This window comes from Lepeophtheirus salmonis, chromosome 4, assembly GCF_016086655.4.
Source record: "Lepeophtheirus salmonis chromosome 4, UVic_Lsal_1.4, whole genome shotgun sequence".
NCBI classification, from domain to species: Eukaryota; Metazoa; Arthropoda; class Copepoda; order Siphonostomatoida; family Caligidae; genus Lepeophtheirus; species Lepeophtheirus salmonis.
Genome location: NC_052134.2, coordinates 35,786,293 through 35,803,858, shown reverse-complemented (window position 1 = coordinate 35,803,858; position 17,566 = coordinate 35,786,293).

Genomic DNA, 17,566 nt, shown 5'->3' with positions numbered 1-17,566 from the left:
TATTTTGACTATTTCTTACTTGAAATGGTCAATATATTTCGCATTTTTTTTTTGCTGACTACAGGGAACTGTGGACTTTATATACCAACTGTACCTTAAATACTGGAAAGAAGTGTATACTAAGTGTAATTACTTTGTGTTGGATATCATTCCGTCTATTCATTACCATTGTACTACTTAATGACATCAAAGTCAATATATATTTTGGTGATAATAAATTAGTCTAATAATCTTTTTGGACTAATTTAATATCACCAAAATATATTGTCTAACTCGTTCACTGTCTGAAAGATTATGAATCCTCAAATAAAAACTTAATAACTTTGTAGAATCTTTATATCTTTTGTAGAAATTATGTGCCTATTTAATTATGCCAGGTGATTATATAAGAATAGTTGATTGATTCATTATCATTGGGCTTGCTTGACATGATGGCTTGGTGATAACAAATTAGTCATAAATGATTGATGATATTATACGTCATCAACCCAACTTCTTACTGCTTTAAGAATGTAGAGTCTTAACACGTCACTTTCCGACATGAATTCTTTAAAACTATTTTAGAACCTTATTAGAGTTTAGAACATTGATTCGTTGAACTTAAATAATCTCTTACTATTAAATTATGAATTTACCTACAATTAAACAGAAAATAGTCGACTATTGAGAGGAATCGGGTAAAATGAACTTCCAATTGATTTTGGTTGCATTCTTATTTTTTTCATTCTGAGTTAAAATAAGTTTAAGAGTCAATAAAGATCAGATCATACTAAAGGATTTAAAATATCTAAGTCTAAATCTAATACAAATACACAAATTTGCCTCGCTTACACAAAAGTTACCTGTATTTTGTTGTCAGCTATCCATTTTTTTAGGCACCAAGTATTGATTGTTTGAATATGAATGAGTTCATATTAAGTTATGAATAATTCTCATTTTTTATTCAATAATAATTCAATAGATAGGTAAAATTAGCAAACTAACAATTTGTAAAAGGGTAATATACAGGGGAGGGCATATCTCTAATTACTTTTTTTTTTAATCTAGTGGGTGTATGTTGCTAAGCTCTAACTTAGTCTCAAGGTATTGTCCATAGACAAATATCTTTGTTTTAATCTGTTCAGTTTCACCATGAAGCAGTAAGAGGACAAATGTAAAGTCATCACAGAATTGTTTGAGGAAGACAACAATGTCAAGACAATCATTAAAGTCACAAAATGTGCCTGGAGCACTGTCTATGATGTCTTGAAGCGACTGAAAGCAGGGAGGGGGGCTTTTCCATTCCTCATGTGGTTCACATAAAATTCAAAAATTGGATGGGCTACTTCCTGGCTGGGCTCAAGAGGTCCATCAAAGGAAATCTGTGTACCTTAATGGTTGCTTATACTCGAAGGAATATATTAGTTGAAGAACGTTAGTCAGGGTAATCAAGGACGAACTTGTTTTTAAATCCTACATCTCGGAAAGGAGCCACATTCTTGTCACGAAGAGGAATGAAATCAGGTTACCAAGAAGTAAGAAACTCCGCCAAATTTTTAGATCAAATCCTGGTATAATAATTTTATTCAGTCATGAATTAAACTTCACCTTGGACGCTGCCTAAAACCCAAAGAATAACTGCTGGCTGGCAGAGAACAGAAGTAATGTTCCTCCTGTAATGAAGTTCATGTCCATATAATGGTGTACTTGATTTTGATCTCTAGTAACGTGAATGTCATGCCTCATATATTTGCCTACTGTTTCCAGTCGACCTCTTCAGTGAACTTGGACCTTCTTAAGAATGTTGTGATGACATTGCTGGAAGTCACATACCCCCCAGATATAAGGTTAATGTGTATTCAAGACTCAGATCCTTGTCATGCTTTACCTCGACAGCCAGTTCCACGTCGTTATCAAAGCTGATGAGTCCTTCCAACAACCTTGATCTTTACCCGTGGGATTTTTAGTTGAGATCAGACGAGAGAAGGAAGGTCAACGAATAACCCCATTTTTATTTATTTACTAGTGATCCTGGGGATTTTCGTCCCCCTTGTTATTATTATTTAATATGCGTTTTATGTAGATTTGTTATAAGGTACTTACTTGGCATTTCTGACTATAAAAATCCTGACAAGATTGTAAATGTCATAGTCCTGTAATACTCGTGTGGATAGATTATACTATCTTATTCCTCCATAATCTCTCTCTTTAATTATCTCTGCCATTCTGGATCCACTTTTGAAAAATTAGTGTCAAGTAACCTCTTCAGATACTACACCCATAGCTTCTTGAGATCCCTGAAGAGAAATATGTCCTACTTCAACAAGAAAGAGCTAGTAAAAACCTTCTCAGCCTTTATGTCTCACCTACAGTTGATGATCAACGCCAAGATTGATGATATTGAATGATACAACAGCAAATTTTCAATTTGAATTTCATATGTCATAATTTTGTATTAAAATGCCATCTATCATTATTTAAGCTTACTTGAAAATATTGCCCGAATATTTCTGTCCACCCCTGTAGTGCTAAAAGGATGCTAACTCATTTAAAATGGGTTTATACTAAATTAGAACCAGTATTTGCAGTTACATTATGTCATGGAAGTATTAGAATGCCGATGACTTGACTGTCAAATTTCTCCATTAGACCCCTTTTAAATAGAAAAATAATGTCATTAATAAAAAAAAACAAGAAATAAAATGGTCTTATATTAAAACAAAAGGTGTCAAATTGATAAGCTAGCCTAATCCCTCCTCCCCCAAAATAAAATTCTTCTGAACATGAGTACATGTAAATTGCCTTAACGATAGTTTTGTTATATTTGTATTCGTAGGGGAAAATTTATCCATACTAATTTTGATAGGGAAACAGGTACAAAAATATTGATATCGTGAATCATTTGTGCTTTATGATGTCGTCATATCATATGATGACAACTGATGGGCTCAAAGGGCGTCGTCCATGCAACATTTTTAGCTCCCTTAACGAGTTTGAAGTCTATAAAAAGTCTAATGACCTGCTGACCATTTTCCTTTATATAGATTTTCTTTCACATTTGACCAAAAAAATAAAATGCTACGGACCGACATTTTCCATTAATAGTAATACAATCTTTTTTTATTTTGAGTAATGATTTTGTCAATGGAACAATTGAGATTCATTTTTCATCTTGAATGATACCCACCTTCTATTTATAAATATATTCAAATTATGCATCATTATTTTGAAGGAAAAAGAGCCTACATAATTTAACAAAGCCTCAACAATTTATGCAAAAATAATATTTATTATTTACCTCCTAATTTTTTTTTTTTTTCAGTTTAGTCATTTTTCACTTCTTCCTCCCATATTTATATAATTTTAGACCTAGTACAATTTCTTTCGAAACATGAAATGAGCAAATTGTACCAAACAAATTCAACCCAAAAACTATGTATTTTTAATATGTTTTTCTTACTTTTTAAAACATGCCTTGTTTTTTTCCTTCATAATTCTATGAATAGAATTTGTATCATTTGCATATTTTATAAAATATTTGTTTACCTTAATTTATGAATAGCTCTGTGGTTATGTCTTCCTCTATTGTATTAAGTGCCTTTAAAAATTAAAAGCAGTTTCTATTTTAGTATATTATTACTAATAATCATATGGCTGTTTATAAAAAAATAAGTACCTTTTTTGTTCAAATTTAATTTTATTAATTCTATTATCCACTGGGTGTCTAAGTATAAATGTTGGGGATTGGAGTTGAAGTTATACTCACTTTTAACTCTGAGTAGTACTGCATTTCTTAAAAGTCTATTAAGTTTGCAAAGCTTGTCCAGTTGTCCAAAAGAGTGGCAAATATGACTTTACTCCACAACGTGGCTTTCATAGAGGGTATATTCAATTAAATGTTTTTTACTTTACTCTCATTTACTTCACTCCAAATCCGAATGCAAATAAGTTCCTTGAGTTGTTAAGCTACTCCAACATTAAAACGGATATTTGTCCTCAGTAATCCAAAATAGTAGTTGAACATTTTTTTTATATTTTGTAGATTATTTCTAAATAAATACCTTAGAAAAGAAACGGAGGAGTAAGCAAAAGTATCAATCCTTTGTTCCAACTTGACTTCAAACAGAACAGTGACTCAATGTTTCAATGCATTATTTTTGAAAGATATCATTTAAAAAAAAAAAGGGGGGTTATTAAAGTTGTAGAAAATATGACAAACAACAAAGTATAGTTGTAACAATAATAGTATTTTTTATTTTCCATTGTGGTTATTGTTAATTTTTATTTTTGAAGTACTCCTAGCAGCTGATCTAATTCAACGTCATGATATTTTAGCTTCTCTTCTCCTAAATATTCTTCAAATTATAAAGGTTAACATATAATTTTTTGTTAATTTTTTAGCATACCGACTGTTTATATTTTCTACATCTTTTATTACACATTTAAGAATATTTGCTTTATTAGCTCATCTAGGAGTATATTTGATAATTATTTCTTATCACAAAGCAACAACATTGGTGAGTTTAAGCCAAATAATGTGGCAAAATATCATTCAACACATTCGACAAATATGCTGACAGACATATTTATGAGAAATTCAGTTCAGTGTCAAAAACGAAAAGATAATAAAGACATAAACAGCGAAAAAAAAAATGCAAATTCCTTCTTTAAAATGAACTCATAGTTCAACAACGCCTTTGTTCTATATATTTTGATTTCAAAATAATTTATTTTAGTATTTAAAAGTGTAATTTAGAAACTAATTATTGTTTCTTAACACGACTACAAATGTCAATTTTACTCATAAATGCAATTGTATTTTTGATTTTTTTAAGCTTTGCAATATATAAAGAAAGTAAAATTATTTTTCAAAAAAAATAAGTAATAATTAATGTGTCTAACTTATATTTCACCAAAAAACTTATACTTGCATCAAGCATGCTCCCAAAAATATGACACAGAGATACATACATGCTGTTTTATTCATCGGTAACAAATTCTTTATATGCCATTCAAAGTAATTAATATCCTTTTCAACAATTTGTTGCTAAGTTTGTTTCTACCCCACATCAAAGTTATTTTGTATATTTATATTAAAAACAAATTCAATTATATGTCAAACAATTTTTATAGGATCTTTTAAAAATTATATACAAAAGCAAGCTAGAATGATTCTTCTCAAAATTTAATACCATTTGAATTCCAATACAAAATATCGTCAATCTTTATCAACAAATTTTTCTTATTAAACCTTTGGATGTGTCGAAAATTGCATTTAAATTTTCCTAAATGTATTAGGAAAATAACTACCCCTCTTGACTAAAATCTTGTTGTCCAACTTGCCAAAAAGTCAAAGTTTTTGTCGAATATCATTTAAAAAAAATATATCAATGACAAATTTGTCTTTTCTAACATTTTATTTGTCAAATTAAGCTATTATTAAAACATTTTAACAAAATTGACAATGATTTGTCAAAAAGTCCAACAAAACTTCCCGCAAAAGAAAAGTTCTTGTTATGACACTAAGTTGAGTTAAGAGAATATATCAATTTTTGAGGTTCTTTGATTTTTTTTTTCTTAGAATTTCCACATAATATAAAATGCAGTTTTTTTCGAGTGTTATGACAGTCAAAAATCTATTTATGTCCAGTAAAGTTCAGTCCCACTTTTGTTTCTTAAAAAAATGATTGATCGACTTAGCTCAATGGACAACACACTCAGTAAAATAATTTGCTTAGACTCAATATTCGTAGGTTCGATACTTAGTCGCTCCTAAAGAAGGAAATCGTATAAATTATTTATAATCAGTTCAAAAATAATTCTTAGGTCAGATAGAGTAATTTTAATACTATACATAGTGTTAACAAATAATTAATCAATAGAACTATATCCGACCAATAAAAGGAACATTTATAAAAAAATCGATCATTAGTGGCGTCATAGATTGTGTGTGTACTTTATAAATTAATTATATTCTGTTGCGCATTAAAAAAAAAAAGACTGGACTGTACCAAAGAAATTCTTTTAATAAGAAATAAGCGTACCTAGTTTTTTTTTGCTATCCTTTTGAGTGATCCTCAAAATTTGAATAATCTTTACATGATTGAATGTTTGGATTAGTAAATTGACAAGATATAAATGCAAGTGTCCAACACAAATTGTCTGTAGACAACTTATGTACGAGTATAAGCCGGGGTAGTCAGCAAATTGGATCCGTAACTTCGACATAAGGATTGGCATGAATAACTTGTATTTTATACATTTCACGAGGAGTGAGTCTGATATTTGGGGGTTTTAAATCTCCATAGATATTTAGTTCCAGTGAAGTCGAATCTGGGAAATTTTTTTTGGGGGTAGTTCGAGTAATTTTTATTAGTAAACAATCGAACCTAGTAAAGTCGTTTTTTTTCGAGTTCGAGTAATATTCGAAACCAACACTAATACATTAAAAAAAACCAACATGACTTTTGTTTGTTGAAATGTCTAGAAGCATGATTGCTTGTTAGAGAGAAACAAAAAAATATAGTACAATCATATAATATATAAATCAATATTGTTTTTAAAAAGTGAAAATATATTTTTTATACGATTCTTTACAAACACTTTTTAAATCGATCCAATTCTCAAGCTATATGGTTATAAAAAATGTACACCTAATTTGATAAATATACCTATATATTAGACGCATATATGTGATTACTTTATGTAAAGGCAATATGTCCCATATTGCCTCTCAGACGTCTGTAGGTAGTTGCATATCCAATAGTGTTGCAATTAGTTCCGAGACGGAACCATTTTCCCTGTTTGTTCTTAGAGAAGATTAACAAACCACGTGGAAATTTATGAAGGACAAGGTAAGGTCTAAAACCACGTCTGTCCTCGTTGGACAGAGAGGAGTGAAGTTAAAACTATTTAGAAATAAATAATATGATAAGAAAGCATAAATGACGTCATAGAGGAGAGGAGATAAAAAAAAGTTCAAAAATTCATATTTATTCATAAAAAATTAAATTTTTTGGAAAAAAAAATCAAAAATTCATTCCTATTCGAAAAATAAAATTTTAAAAATAATAATTTTAAAAATCAACAGCTATTTATATAATATAGTAATTTAAAAAAAAAATATATATTTGAAAAATTAAATTTCTAATATTAAATTTCACCCCTTGCAGACGCCCCTCGGGGTAGGGTGTAATTTTTTTCTAAACATCAAGATATTCCTATCTCATGAATGACAACTTAAGTGATTTTTCTATACCAAACTGGACATATTTTTTGGGGTCCTAGAATGCAAAGACCAAAATTCTAATTTTTTTTTTTTTTGAAAGACCGAATCCTAATATATTTAGTTGTAGACCAAGTTATACTACTAGATGGTCTTGACCGAATTAGTTAAAATTATAAGAGTCTTAGACCGGTCTATGACGTACGGACCGAATTCCAACACTAATATTTACAACTTCGTTAGTATCTCGCCCATATACATGAAACTCTGCAATTCACCATCTTAATGCACAATAATAGTAAAATTATATGGAATAACGCCTAGTCTATAATAATTAGATGATGGATAGAAAGAAAAGAAGCTCCTTCATATTCAAGTATTAGGCCTGGGTCGTTAAGACGTAATATATTAAGCTTTTGCAAATGTAATTATAAAGCAAAGCTCATTGTTAAAAAATATTAAGTGTAATAATTAAGGCAAATAAAAAGATGCAAAAAATGGCAAAAGGCCGATTATGTTCAGAAAAAGATATCTTTAATTTTTTTAGGGGAGCATAAAGGAAAATTGGCATAATTTATTATGCTCCACTTACTCTACAATGGTCATTGGAACCGATAAAGTCAATAGTTTATTTTTAATTAATTCTTTATTTTAGGTGAGTCCGAGTTAACAGTGGTATAGTCACTAACCAATCTTCTTTCCAAAGTCAATACTTAAATTTTTAGTCTGATTCTGGTATGAGTATAGATCTTCAAAATGTGATCTAAAACGCGTGCAAGATTTGTTCTAGTTGGCAATCTGAGCAGCGTTTCTATTTTTCCAATCATAATTCTTTCATTATGGAGGCGAAAAAAATCCAAGTATAAATTAAACACTAAAGTTTGTGCTCAATAAAAACTAATTGAAAACACTGAGTATTTGTTGGGCGTTGTAATTGCCAGTTCTTGTTGGATTAAGAGTAGAACTAAAGATTAATATCAAAGTAATCTTGCCTACGTCTTTGCTAGATACGGCAGTGGATTTGTGCTTATTTCCTTTCTGTCATTGCTGATCGTAGGTAATCTATTAAAGCTTATGACAGCTAAACTGCTCTCCTCTAAGACATTCTACAAATTGTTAGGATTAACCTGTCAGTTGAAGTAAGACCATTCAAAAATGACGGCTTTTTTAAATATAAATATTGCTCCAGATCGGTATTGAAAAAATAATATAAAATCGAACCGAAATAAATTCGGTCTATGGACTGAGTCACAACACTATCACTTGTATACTATGTAGGCACACATCTAGGGGCAATTAAAACAGATTTCTCTACTTGAATAATATATTACGTAATATTACCTTTACTAATATATTCTTCAACTAAATAATACATATTTATCTTTCAATGATTATAAAATATCATCAGTACACTTTTTTTTTTTTTGCAAGAGAAGGTGCAATCAACTTCTTTGTTGCTGAGTGTGTATTCATTGTTGCTTCTCATGCCTTATTGACACACATTTCTGTTACCATGCTCTCCTACTTACATAAGAGGGCCAACAAGTTTGTACGTATGTTCTGTAGCAGCTTAAGAAAACAAAAAATACATGCTATATATTATGAAAAATAAATGAATAAAACGTTAACTGCACAAAAATCACACGCCTTGTCTGACAGTACCTAGGAAAGAAAAAAAATAGGCCTGTAACAACAAGGCCGTCGTAATGAAAATGATCAACATAACGGTAGTATTTTGAATATATATTAGGGTGGCTTGTCATTCAACTATTTTCGATTATGACTAGTGTGTAAAAGTTGTTATGTGGTCAGGAAATAACGAATGCAAAAAATTTCATTGACTTACGATGGCATTTTTAGGTCGTACATCTTGATATAATTTTTTTTATTTTATTTAGTCAATAAAGATGAAATGAAGCATTATTCTCTAGTTTGCCCAATTTAATTTGAAAGACATATTTTTAATCTATAAAGAATATTATTAAAGTTTTTTTATAAAGTCACTCAATCTAGTAAAAAGAGAGGATAACGTACAAATAATTTTTAACATATACTTACAGTGGAGAAGATAAGTGTTTGATTCCTCGCTGATTTTGTAAGTTTCCCCCTTGATAAAGAACAGAACAGTCTATCATTTTAATGGTAGGTTTATTTTAACAATGGGATACAGAAAATAAACAAAAAAAGTGTTTGAAGGAAGAAAAAAGCTGAGTATATACTCAGGACAAAGTATTTTTAAAAAATCCTGAAAATCGCATAACGTTAAATATACAAATATATACAGGCTTGTTAAATTTTTTCCAATAAACATATGAATGATTTAGAGGAAAATTAAGAAAAGGAGATTGGGGTAGATGATATCAAAATCTAGCTCTTGACTCTCCGTGTTTTATAGCAACAGGATTACTGAGTATAAACCCAAGACACAATTCCCACTGATAAGCATAATCTGGTGGTGGTGGGGGGGGCATTAAGTTTTGGGGCGTTTTTCTGCTAAGGGGAAAGGACAACTTCACTTCATTTTTTAAAGTTCATATAACGTATCTCACTGTTCAAATAAACCTACCATTAAAATTATAGGGCGTTCTTTGGGCAAACTTACCAAATCGGCAAGGGATCAAATACATATTTTTGTTCAATATTGTTTTTATGTTGACGGACCACAACTGGCCTATGTTCAAATTAAAAAAAAAATGTCAACAATAATATTATTTCTATGAAATTTTCACCAAATAAATCCAAATTTTGACAACTATTTGACAAAAAACTATGTATTTTTGACAATTTGACAACAATATTTAAATCAGGGTGTGTGTAACTACATGGCGTTTTTGTCTTTTTAAACTTTGACACAGATGTGCAAATAAAGATGACATCTTAGGACAATAAAATTGTTAAGGGTTATTTTCTTACAGCAAGACAACGTTTCCGTATCTGCCCTAATCGAAATTTGAAAAAGATTAAACACAAACCACCCTAATACACATTGATCTGAACCTTATATTATATATGTATTTGAATAGATAATGGAGGTTTTGCTGTGTACATGATAATCTTTTTTGTTTTTATTTTATACAATTAATCTAACGGAATGGATAGTTAATATTGCAATATTTTTTGCTTATTTCTCTCTTTTACTCGGAAATTAAGTGCCTTCATGTCTGGAAGCATATATTTTTTGTGGTATAAATATATCTATATATATGTTTTCATTAATACGTTTAAAAAACAATGTATGAATGGAATGCTTGGATGCTGCAGAAAGTAGCTGACGTCATCAGGAACAAATAATTTAATATTATCTTCTCTCAAAGACCACCAGACGATTGTCTTTTACGTCCAAAATACCTTGGCCATAGTTGAGCAGGTTGTTGTGGTTTTTTTCATGGCTATGGTTATTATTTTAGTCTTCCACATTTTATTGGAAGATTGTTCAGCCCCAAACTTGCGAATAAGTTATTCTCCTAACTCTACAAGTTCCTTCACTTTGTACACAACGGTTCTATCCACATCTTCATCCTTGCAAATACTGTTGAATTTGTGGCCCTTGGCTAAGATAACTACTACAACACATTCGCGTTTTACTTACATTTTTTCTCGTAACTTAGCTAAAAAAAACCTTTAAATTTCAACCTAAAGTAACTCTTTTAAATGTCTTGTTATCTTTTTTTTTTTTTTTAGATCGATCATAACTTTGAGAGTTATATTTAGCGTAATCTTTCATAAATTGCCTTTAAATGTAATAAGGATAAAATACCTTTTCGGTCCTACTGTCATCGGATTTCAAAACTAGGGACAAATAATGTTCTAATCAGTAGTATTTGATAGTTTCCCCTTTCGACTAAAGTTTAAGCTAGGTAAATCTAATCATTTGGTCACAAAATCCGTTCAAAATATAAAATCAACTTCGTCCTAATGTCAAGGGTCAGACCAAAGTTTGATTTCAACTTATCTGACATCATTTGAAAGAATATTTATGTTCTTTAAAACGAAGTATGACTTGGCCTTGTAGGTCATAGTGTTTTCAAGAAATGGCCAATTCTCATGGATGGGTAAATTTTCAAAATGCACATTAGATATGCACAATGATATTCCTAATCCCTATATTGTATCTTGCAACCTTTTCTCCCAAAAGAAATATTGGGAATAAGGCTCAAAATCAGTCAATTCTTATTAGCTAAGGGATTGTTAAAGCTACATCATAAGGCAAATTTAAAGTGTTTTATTAATATAGACTTTTCTGTATTTGGGAAGAATTGACTAACTGATACCAAATGATTTTGGGCCTTTCTTCCGCTGTTAAATAGAAAATTGACAGGCTCCTAGTTAAAATAAAATAATTCACTTTTGGAACGGTAAGTTATGTCCTGCGTTATATCCCACACAAACTTTTATCAAAAAAAAAACAACAACACAGAAACATGAGACCAAAAATCATTTGGTAGTTATCCAATTATTGAACGATTTCCACCAAATATGTAATTATTATTCAACAACTATTTATAACTGCTTAATAACATCTAATTCGAATTAATGATCTAATTTACATTCAGGACAGAGATAAGGGGGGAGAAGAAAAATTGACAGCTGACATCTACATACATTGTAAATTTGTATGTGAAGTGAGGCACATAAACATCAAAAAATTTAAGTCTTCTTGTCAGTTGTAGGAAAACTGCCCTGTGGAAAATTGCCCATGGAAGATTGCCACGGAGAAAATTGCCAGTTAGGAAAATTGCCCGTATTTTGTTCAAACTTTATGATGAATAGTAACATATTATAAATTCGCGTAATAATAAATAATATTAATAATAGATGTTAAATAATATTAAGAAAATTTATAATGTGTTATTATTCATAATTAAGTTTGAACAAAATACACGCAATTTTCCTAACTTGCAATTGTCCTCCACGGAATTTTTCACCAGGACAATCTTTCACGGCAATTTCCCCCAAGGTATTTTATCATGAACACTTCTTGTCGACTATTAATATATCAACTCACTCAAACCCTTATTAGAGTTCTGATTCGGCGTTACCTCACTAACGTATATATTTACATTGTAAATTGTTAATGTTGCTATTAATTTTCCCTTTATCAGTGTTTTGAATAGAGTTGATTAGGTTGAATTCGAATTTATAGCTATTGTTAAGCTTTGAACAATTTCCAACAATTATTTAATACAGTTTTATATAGCTAAACTATCCATTCAAATGTGACTAAGTCTCCCTCGAAAGTACTCACGTTATGATTTGAAGGGAAATAACGAATAACTAAGAAAAATATATTGGACTGAAATATACCACTTATAAATTTTAAAGATACATTGTTATTTTTATTTCAAAAAATAGTTTATGAACCATTCAGAAATCCAATATTTTAGACCATTTACAAAAACGAAATCAATGATCATTTGAGCCGTTTATACCTTATTTTTATAGTGGTCTGGTTTTGAAGGGAAGTAAAGAAGGGTATGGGACTAAAAAAACTTTTCTTTCTGACCATGTCTCTTGACATTTACAAATCTACATAAATTGATTAAAACATAGAGGAGATTTTATGGGGAAAAAAAGTTATAGCAAGTATCAAAAGATGCATACATTATTATGCAGATAGGCCTATACATTGCATTAATAAACAGGTTAAAGAGTTTTGTATATTAATAAGTACTTTTATTCATTTGTGACTGCATCCCCCTCTTCCCTCCTGCTACCTGTGCTTGAGTGAACGTAGGTATACCCATTACCCATACATTGGCTTAACCACTTTTGTAAGGTAATTGAATTATTCTTCCTCTGTTACCAAGTTGCTCTTTTTTGCACCTTGATCCAAAATATGCATTTATTCATTTCTTCTTTTCAGGGAACTAACACTCCTATGTCCAAAAGCTTCAACCCAGGGTACGTTATGGATGATTCGACGCTACTTTTTTGGGAATGGAGCGTAGAGAAAAAGGGTTTCAGTTGCGTTCCGAATACATTCCGTATAAGAAATAAATGAAAACGGAGTAATATGTTCGTAGGCACGTCCATAGGGGGCGGGATGGAGGGGCTATTGCCCCCCCCCCTGCAAATTAAAAATTTTCTGCTTGTTACTAGAAAATTTAATATTTGAAATTAAATTTAATTTGTCAATTTTTTTTTCAAAAAATAAATAATCTTCTGTGTTAGCTATATATATATTTAAAACTTTTTTAATTGTAAAGATAGAACTATTACCTATATATAAATTTCATGAAATTACTTCTTTTTTTTTTATAAACTATTAATAATCAAAGATTATAAAAAAAAAAACACGTGAAAAAAAGAAAAAGAAGAACCTGTAGAGTGTATATCCAGAGGGGATCCCGAGCCATTTCTAACAAATGATGCTGGTAAAAATTATTATTCATATACCTATCTGCCCTTCCACCATTCAAACCCACTGTTACTTCTCTCTCGTCAAATACAATTAAGTTATTATTACATCTTCTCTTGATCTTCCAACCCCGTAGGTATAGCTGAACCAGAAGAACTTGATCCATACGTTATATAGAGTTCCTTTGGGATTATTTCTTTGATCTTAAATCGACTAATGTATTGATCCAGGATGCGTACAGGATTGAGCCAAAAAATTGCAATGGGGTTGCATCTATCAATCCAAGGGCTAAGGATTGATTTAAGAGTCTTAATTCTTCATTTCAAATTAATTAATTATTATTCGTCATATATTTTAGCTCCAACTTGTACAATCTGCTTATATGTACAAGTTACAAAATGTACGCAACATATACATATTTATATAATATCAAATAATTTGTAATAATAGGTGACATTTTATCAATTTCATTCAATTTAACAATTCATATTTTTGCAGTTTTTTTTAACAGTGAGAATACTCATTTTTGAAAGAGAATTAAAGCCACTGCGTATAGCATTATTCATCTATGCTCAATCGGTTACAATTACCTACGTATATGTATTATAGATACCTACATCATAATTAAGGACCCCCCCTCCATTCTTGCTCCATGGTTTCTATCTGTATAAATGTAGCGAAGACCGGGATAGTTGTCAGACTTTTTACATTTTGTATAATTTACTGTACAGATAGTTTGACATAGGCACGCCAAAACTTTTCAAAACATAAATATAGGCATCTGTTTCCAGCTATTATTCTGTTTAAAACCGACATCCCTTTGGATTTTACGAGTGCTGGTACGGCAGCCAGAGTAATTTCACAATAATTACTAATTCAAATGATATAATTAAACTCGCAAAAATTACACGTTGTTATCTTAATTACGAAGGTCGTTTGAAAAGTCCGTGCAAAGTCCAAGAGATTGCACTTCTGGCTCGTATCGAGGTTATTTTTAGTTAGTATCATCTCTTGGAAGAGCTCACACCAACTTTCAGTCAGATCGGTTTATTTCTTTCTGTTTGGCATTTATTTGTATCGAGGAAGTGAAATGATTTTCAAAAAATATACGAAAAATAATTTTGTATGTTGATTAAACATTACTTTATGAACGACAAAACGCAGACTAAAAAGATATTTGCTAAACATTATGGGACTCTGCACCTTCCATTTATAAAAGTTTATAAGTGGTTTCAAAATTTTCGGATTGACCAAATCGACACAAGTTACGCTGAACATTCTGGACGCCCTGTCGAGGTTACTAATTCAGAAATAATTGATCAATCCATGATATGGTGGTGGATGATAGAACAATGAAGTTGAGTGAGATGGCTAGGATCGTGGGCATCTTCAGTTGTACCCTATTTCAATTAATTATATGACTACAGCTGCTGAGGTGTGAGCTAGTGCATTAGCATGATAGAAAAGCACTTTTTTGTATGCTACTCGTTGATGTTTTTCTTTCAGCTCGGTTTTCAAACGGTCTAAAAACAATGAATAATATGCACTTGGAATAGTTTTACTCTTTCCAGATAGGGGATGAGGTTTATTCTTTGCGAATCCAAAAGACAGTCCCCATAACCTTTCCTACCAATTCCTCGATTCAAACGAATGTCAAACAGAAAGAAATAGACCGATCTGGTTGAAAGTTGGTGCTATTAACATAAAATAACTTTGATATAAGCCAGAAGTACAATCTCTCTGATTTCGCTCGGACTTTTCAAATGAACCTCGTATATCTCGCAACCTTTCCTCCTCTATAACAAAAAAAAAAAAAAGGTAGGGGAGGATTAAATATATCAGCAGTTAGTCCATTCCCAACTATGGAATAGTGCATAACTTTAAAGAGCTGCTTCAAATTTATCGACCAATCAAGTTTCAGAACACTGGTAAGGTGGAAAGAAGTATAACAATGGACAGCTGATAACAAAATATTTTTTTTTTGTTAGTGAGATAACATCTCTATGCTAAAAAACAGTATTTAGAAATTGTACTTCACAATCCTCTTAAGTGTATTGTCCAGGCTAATAAAAAAATATAATACATTCAGGTTGCCTACAACAACAACAAAACTTGTACGTTAAAAAATGTATAAGATTTACATCCCTTAACATATGTACTATATCCATATATGTGGAGTACTCAAATGTCGGGAAAAATTCAGACAAACTTTGCTTTATTATTATAATATATGTCCAATTATTATCTAAATTTTATATTCATGTTGCAACCGTTCCCTGTTGTTCATACATAATTGTCCTCCGTCTCCCCCTAACACCATTTCACAGACACGATATTTAAAACAAGCAAATAATACGGCTTGTGAAATGAGAATAAAAGTAACAGAGGCATACCATTGAAAAAAAGGTATGAACATAACTGTACATAATTCGATTCTTTTTTTTTCTTCCCTTCTTTTTGTACTGCTGTTTAGATTTCTTCAGGCTTAATTGATAATAAGTATAAGCATAATATATAAAAAATTGATAACAATACTTAAGTTTTAGTGTTGTGACTCGGTCCGAAAGTATACTTTTCCCAACTTCGGTCTTTTGTGATTTTTTTTTCCCCAATTACTAGTCAAATGAAGTTGTACCATTGTTTTCTTATACTAGTTTTTTCGCACCGTCTTGCGACACAATAATACAACTCCCTGAATGATAATAGCATTTCAACTTATTTTGGTTTATTTTTTGGAAAAGAAAAGTACAAAATTTAAGTGCAATATAAATTTGAAAAAAAAAAGGAAGTCATAATTTTAATCCACACTTATAATTTTGACTCACGCTCTGAATTTCGGTCTGGATCGAAATATCAGTCCAGGTTTCTGTAAACAAATCAACATAGACCGCACAAATAAAAAATACTGTCATGGACCATGTTTCATACTAGTCACATAATCAATGAGTTGGTTCCTGGAAAAACCAATATATTGGTCTCAGACCGGTCGAGGATTTTCAGACCAGAAGCTAACACTATTAAATATGTATGCCTGTAACATTATTTGTGTGAATCAATGCGTGTAAGTATGTAGAATTATAATAACAATAAAAAGTAATTCTAATGTGTGTAGGTAACTCAATTGCTATGATAACTATATGTTGTACATCAACTATTTTACTGGTTGTTAGTACATGTTAGTGAATGTATTTCTATGTAAAAATAAAACTCGCAAAATAAAAGTCAACAAGTATTTATTCGTGTAGGTTTAAAAAATAATCTGTACATATAATACGACATTTTCTTTAAAAGTAAAAGTTTTTTATAATTAGATTAAAAATAGTTGATTTTTGCTCATACAACGTCGTCAAAACAAAATAACTTTAAGGGCTTAGATTGTTGAGTCATGTACTACAGGGTAAAAAATAAATATTTACACATTTTGCATATTATTCTGGAATTTTGTATATATTTCTTATAATATAGGCTACAAATCTCCAATACAGTTAGATAATTCTATATTTAATTATGTCACCATCGACTATTACTATGCCAGAAGCCTCTTAGTGAAAGACACCTAGTACCTACGGACGTAGTCAACTACCTTAATTGATTCCACACTTCAAAGAACCTCTCTACATGCCTTCATCTCAATAGGTAGCCACATAAAATCTTCAAGAGGGTTAGTATTTGAGGTATAGGGGGATTAGTATATTTAATTAAAAAGTGGTAGGGGTTTTGGCCGGGTGTGCAGGACCTCCATCCTGCTGAAGATTACAGTGCCACCATCAGGGATATTGCTTGCCACTGTTTTGTTGACTGTAGTGTGAAAGATTCAAAAATCTTTAGCATGATTGTGCGTAGACCTGGTTGGGTTAATCGCAATGATGTTTTTAAGGTTATTTGCCACTAACATCCTTCTTTTTACATTATAAACAGCCTTCCTAGCTACTCACATTAGCTTTAAAATATCTGTGTGAGTAGGACCCATACAAATTAAAGCTGTGATCTTAAGTATTGTGCCC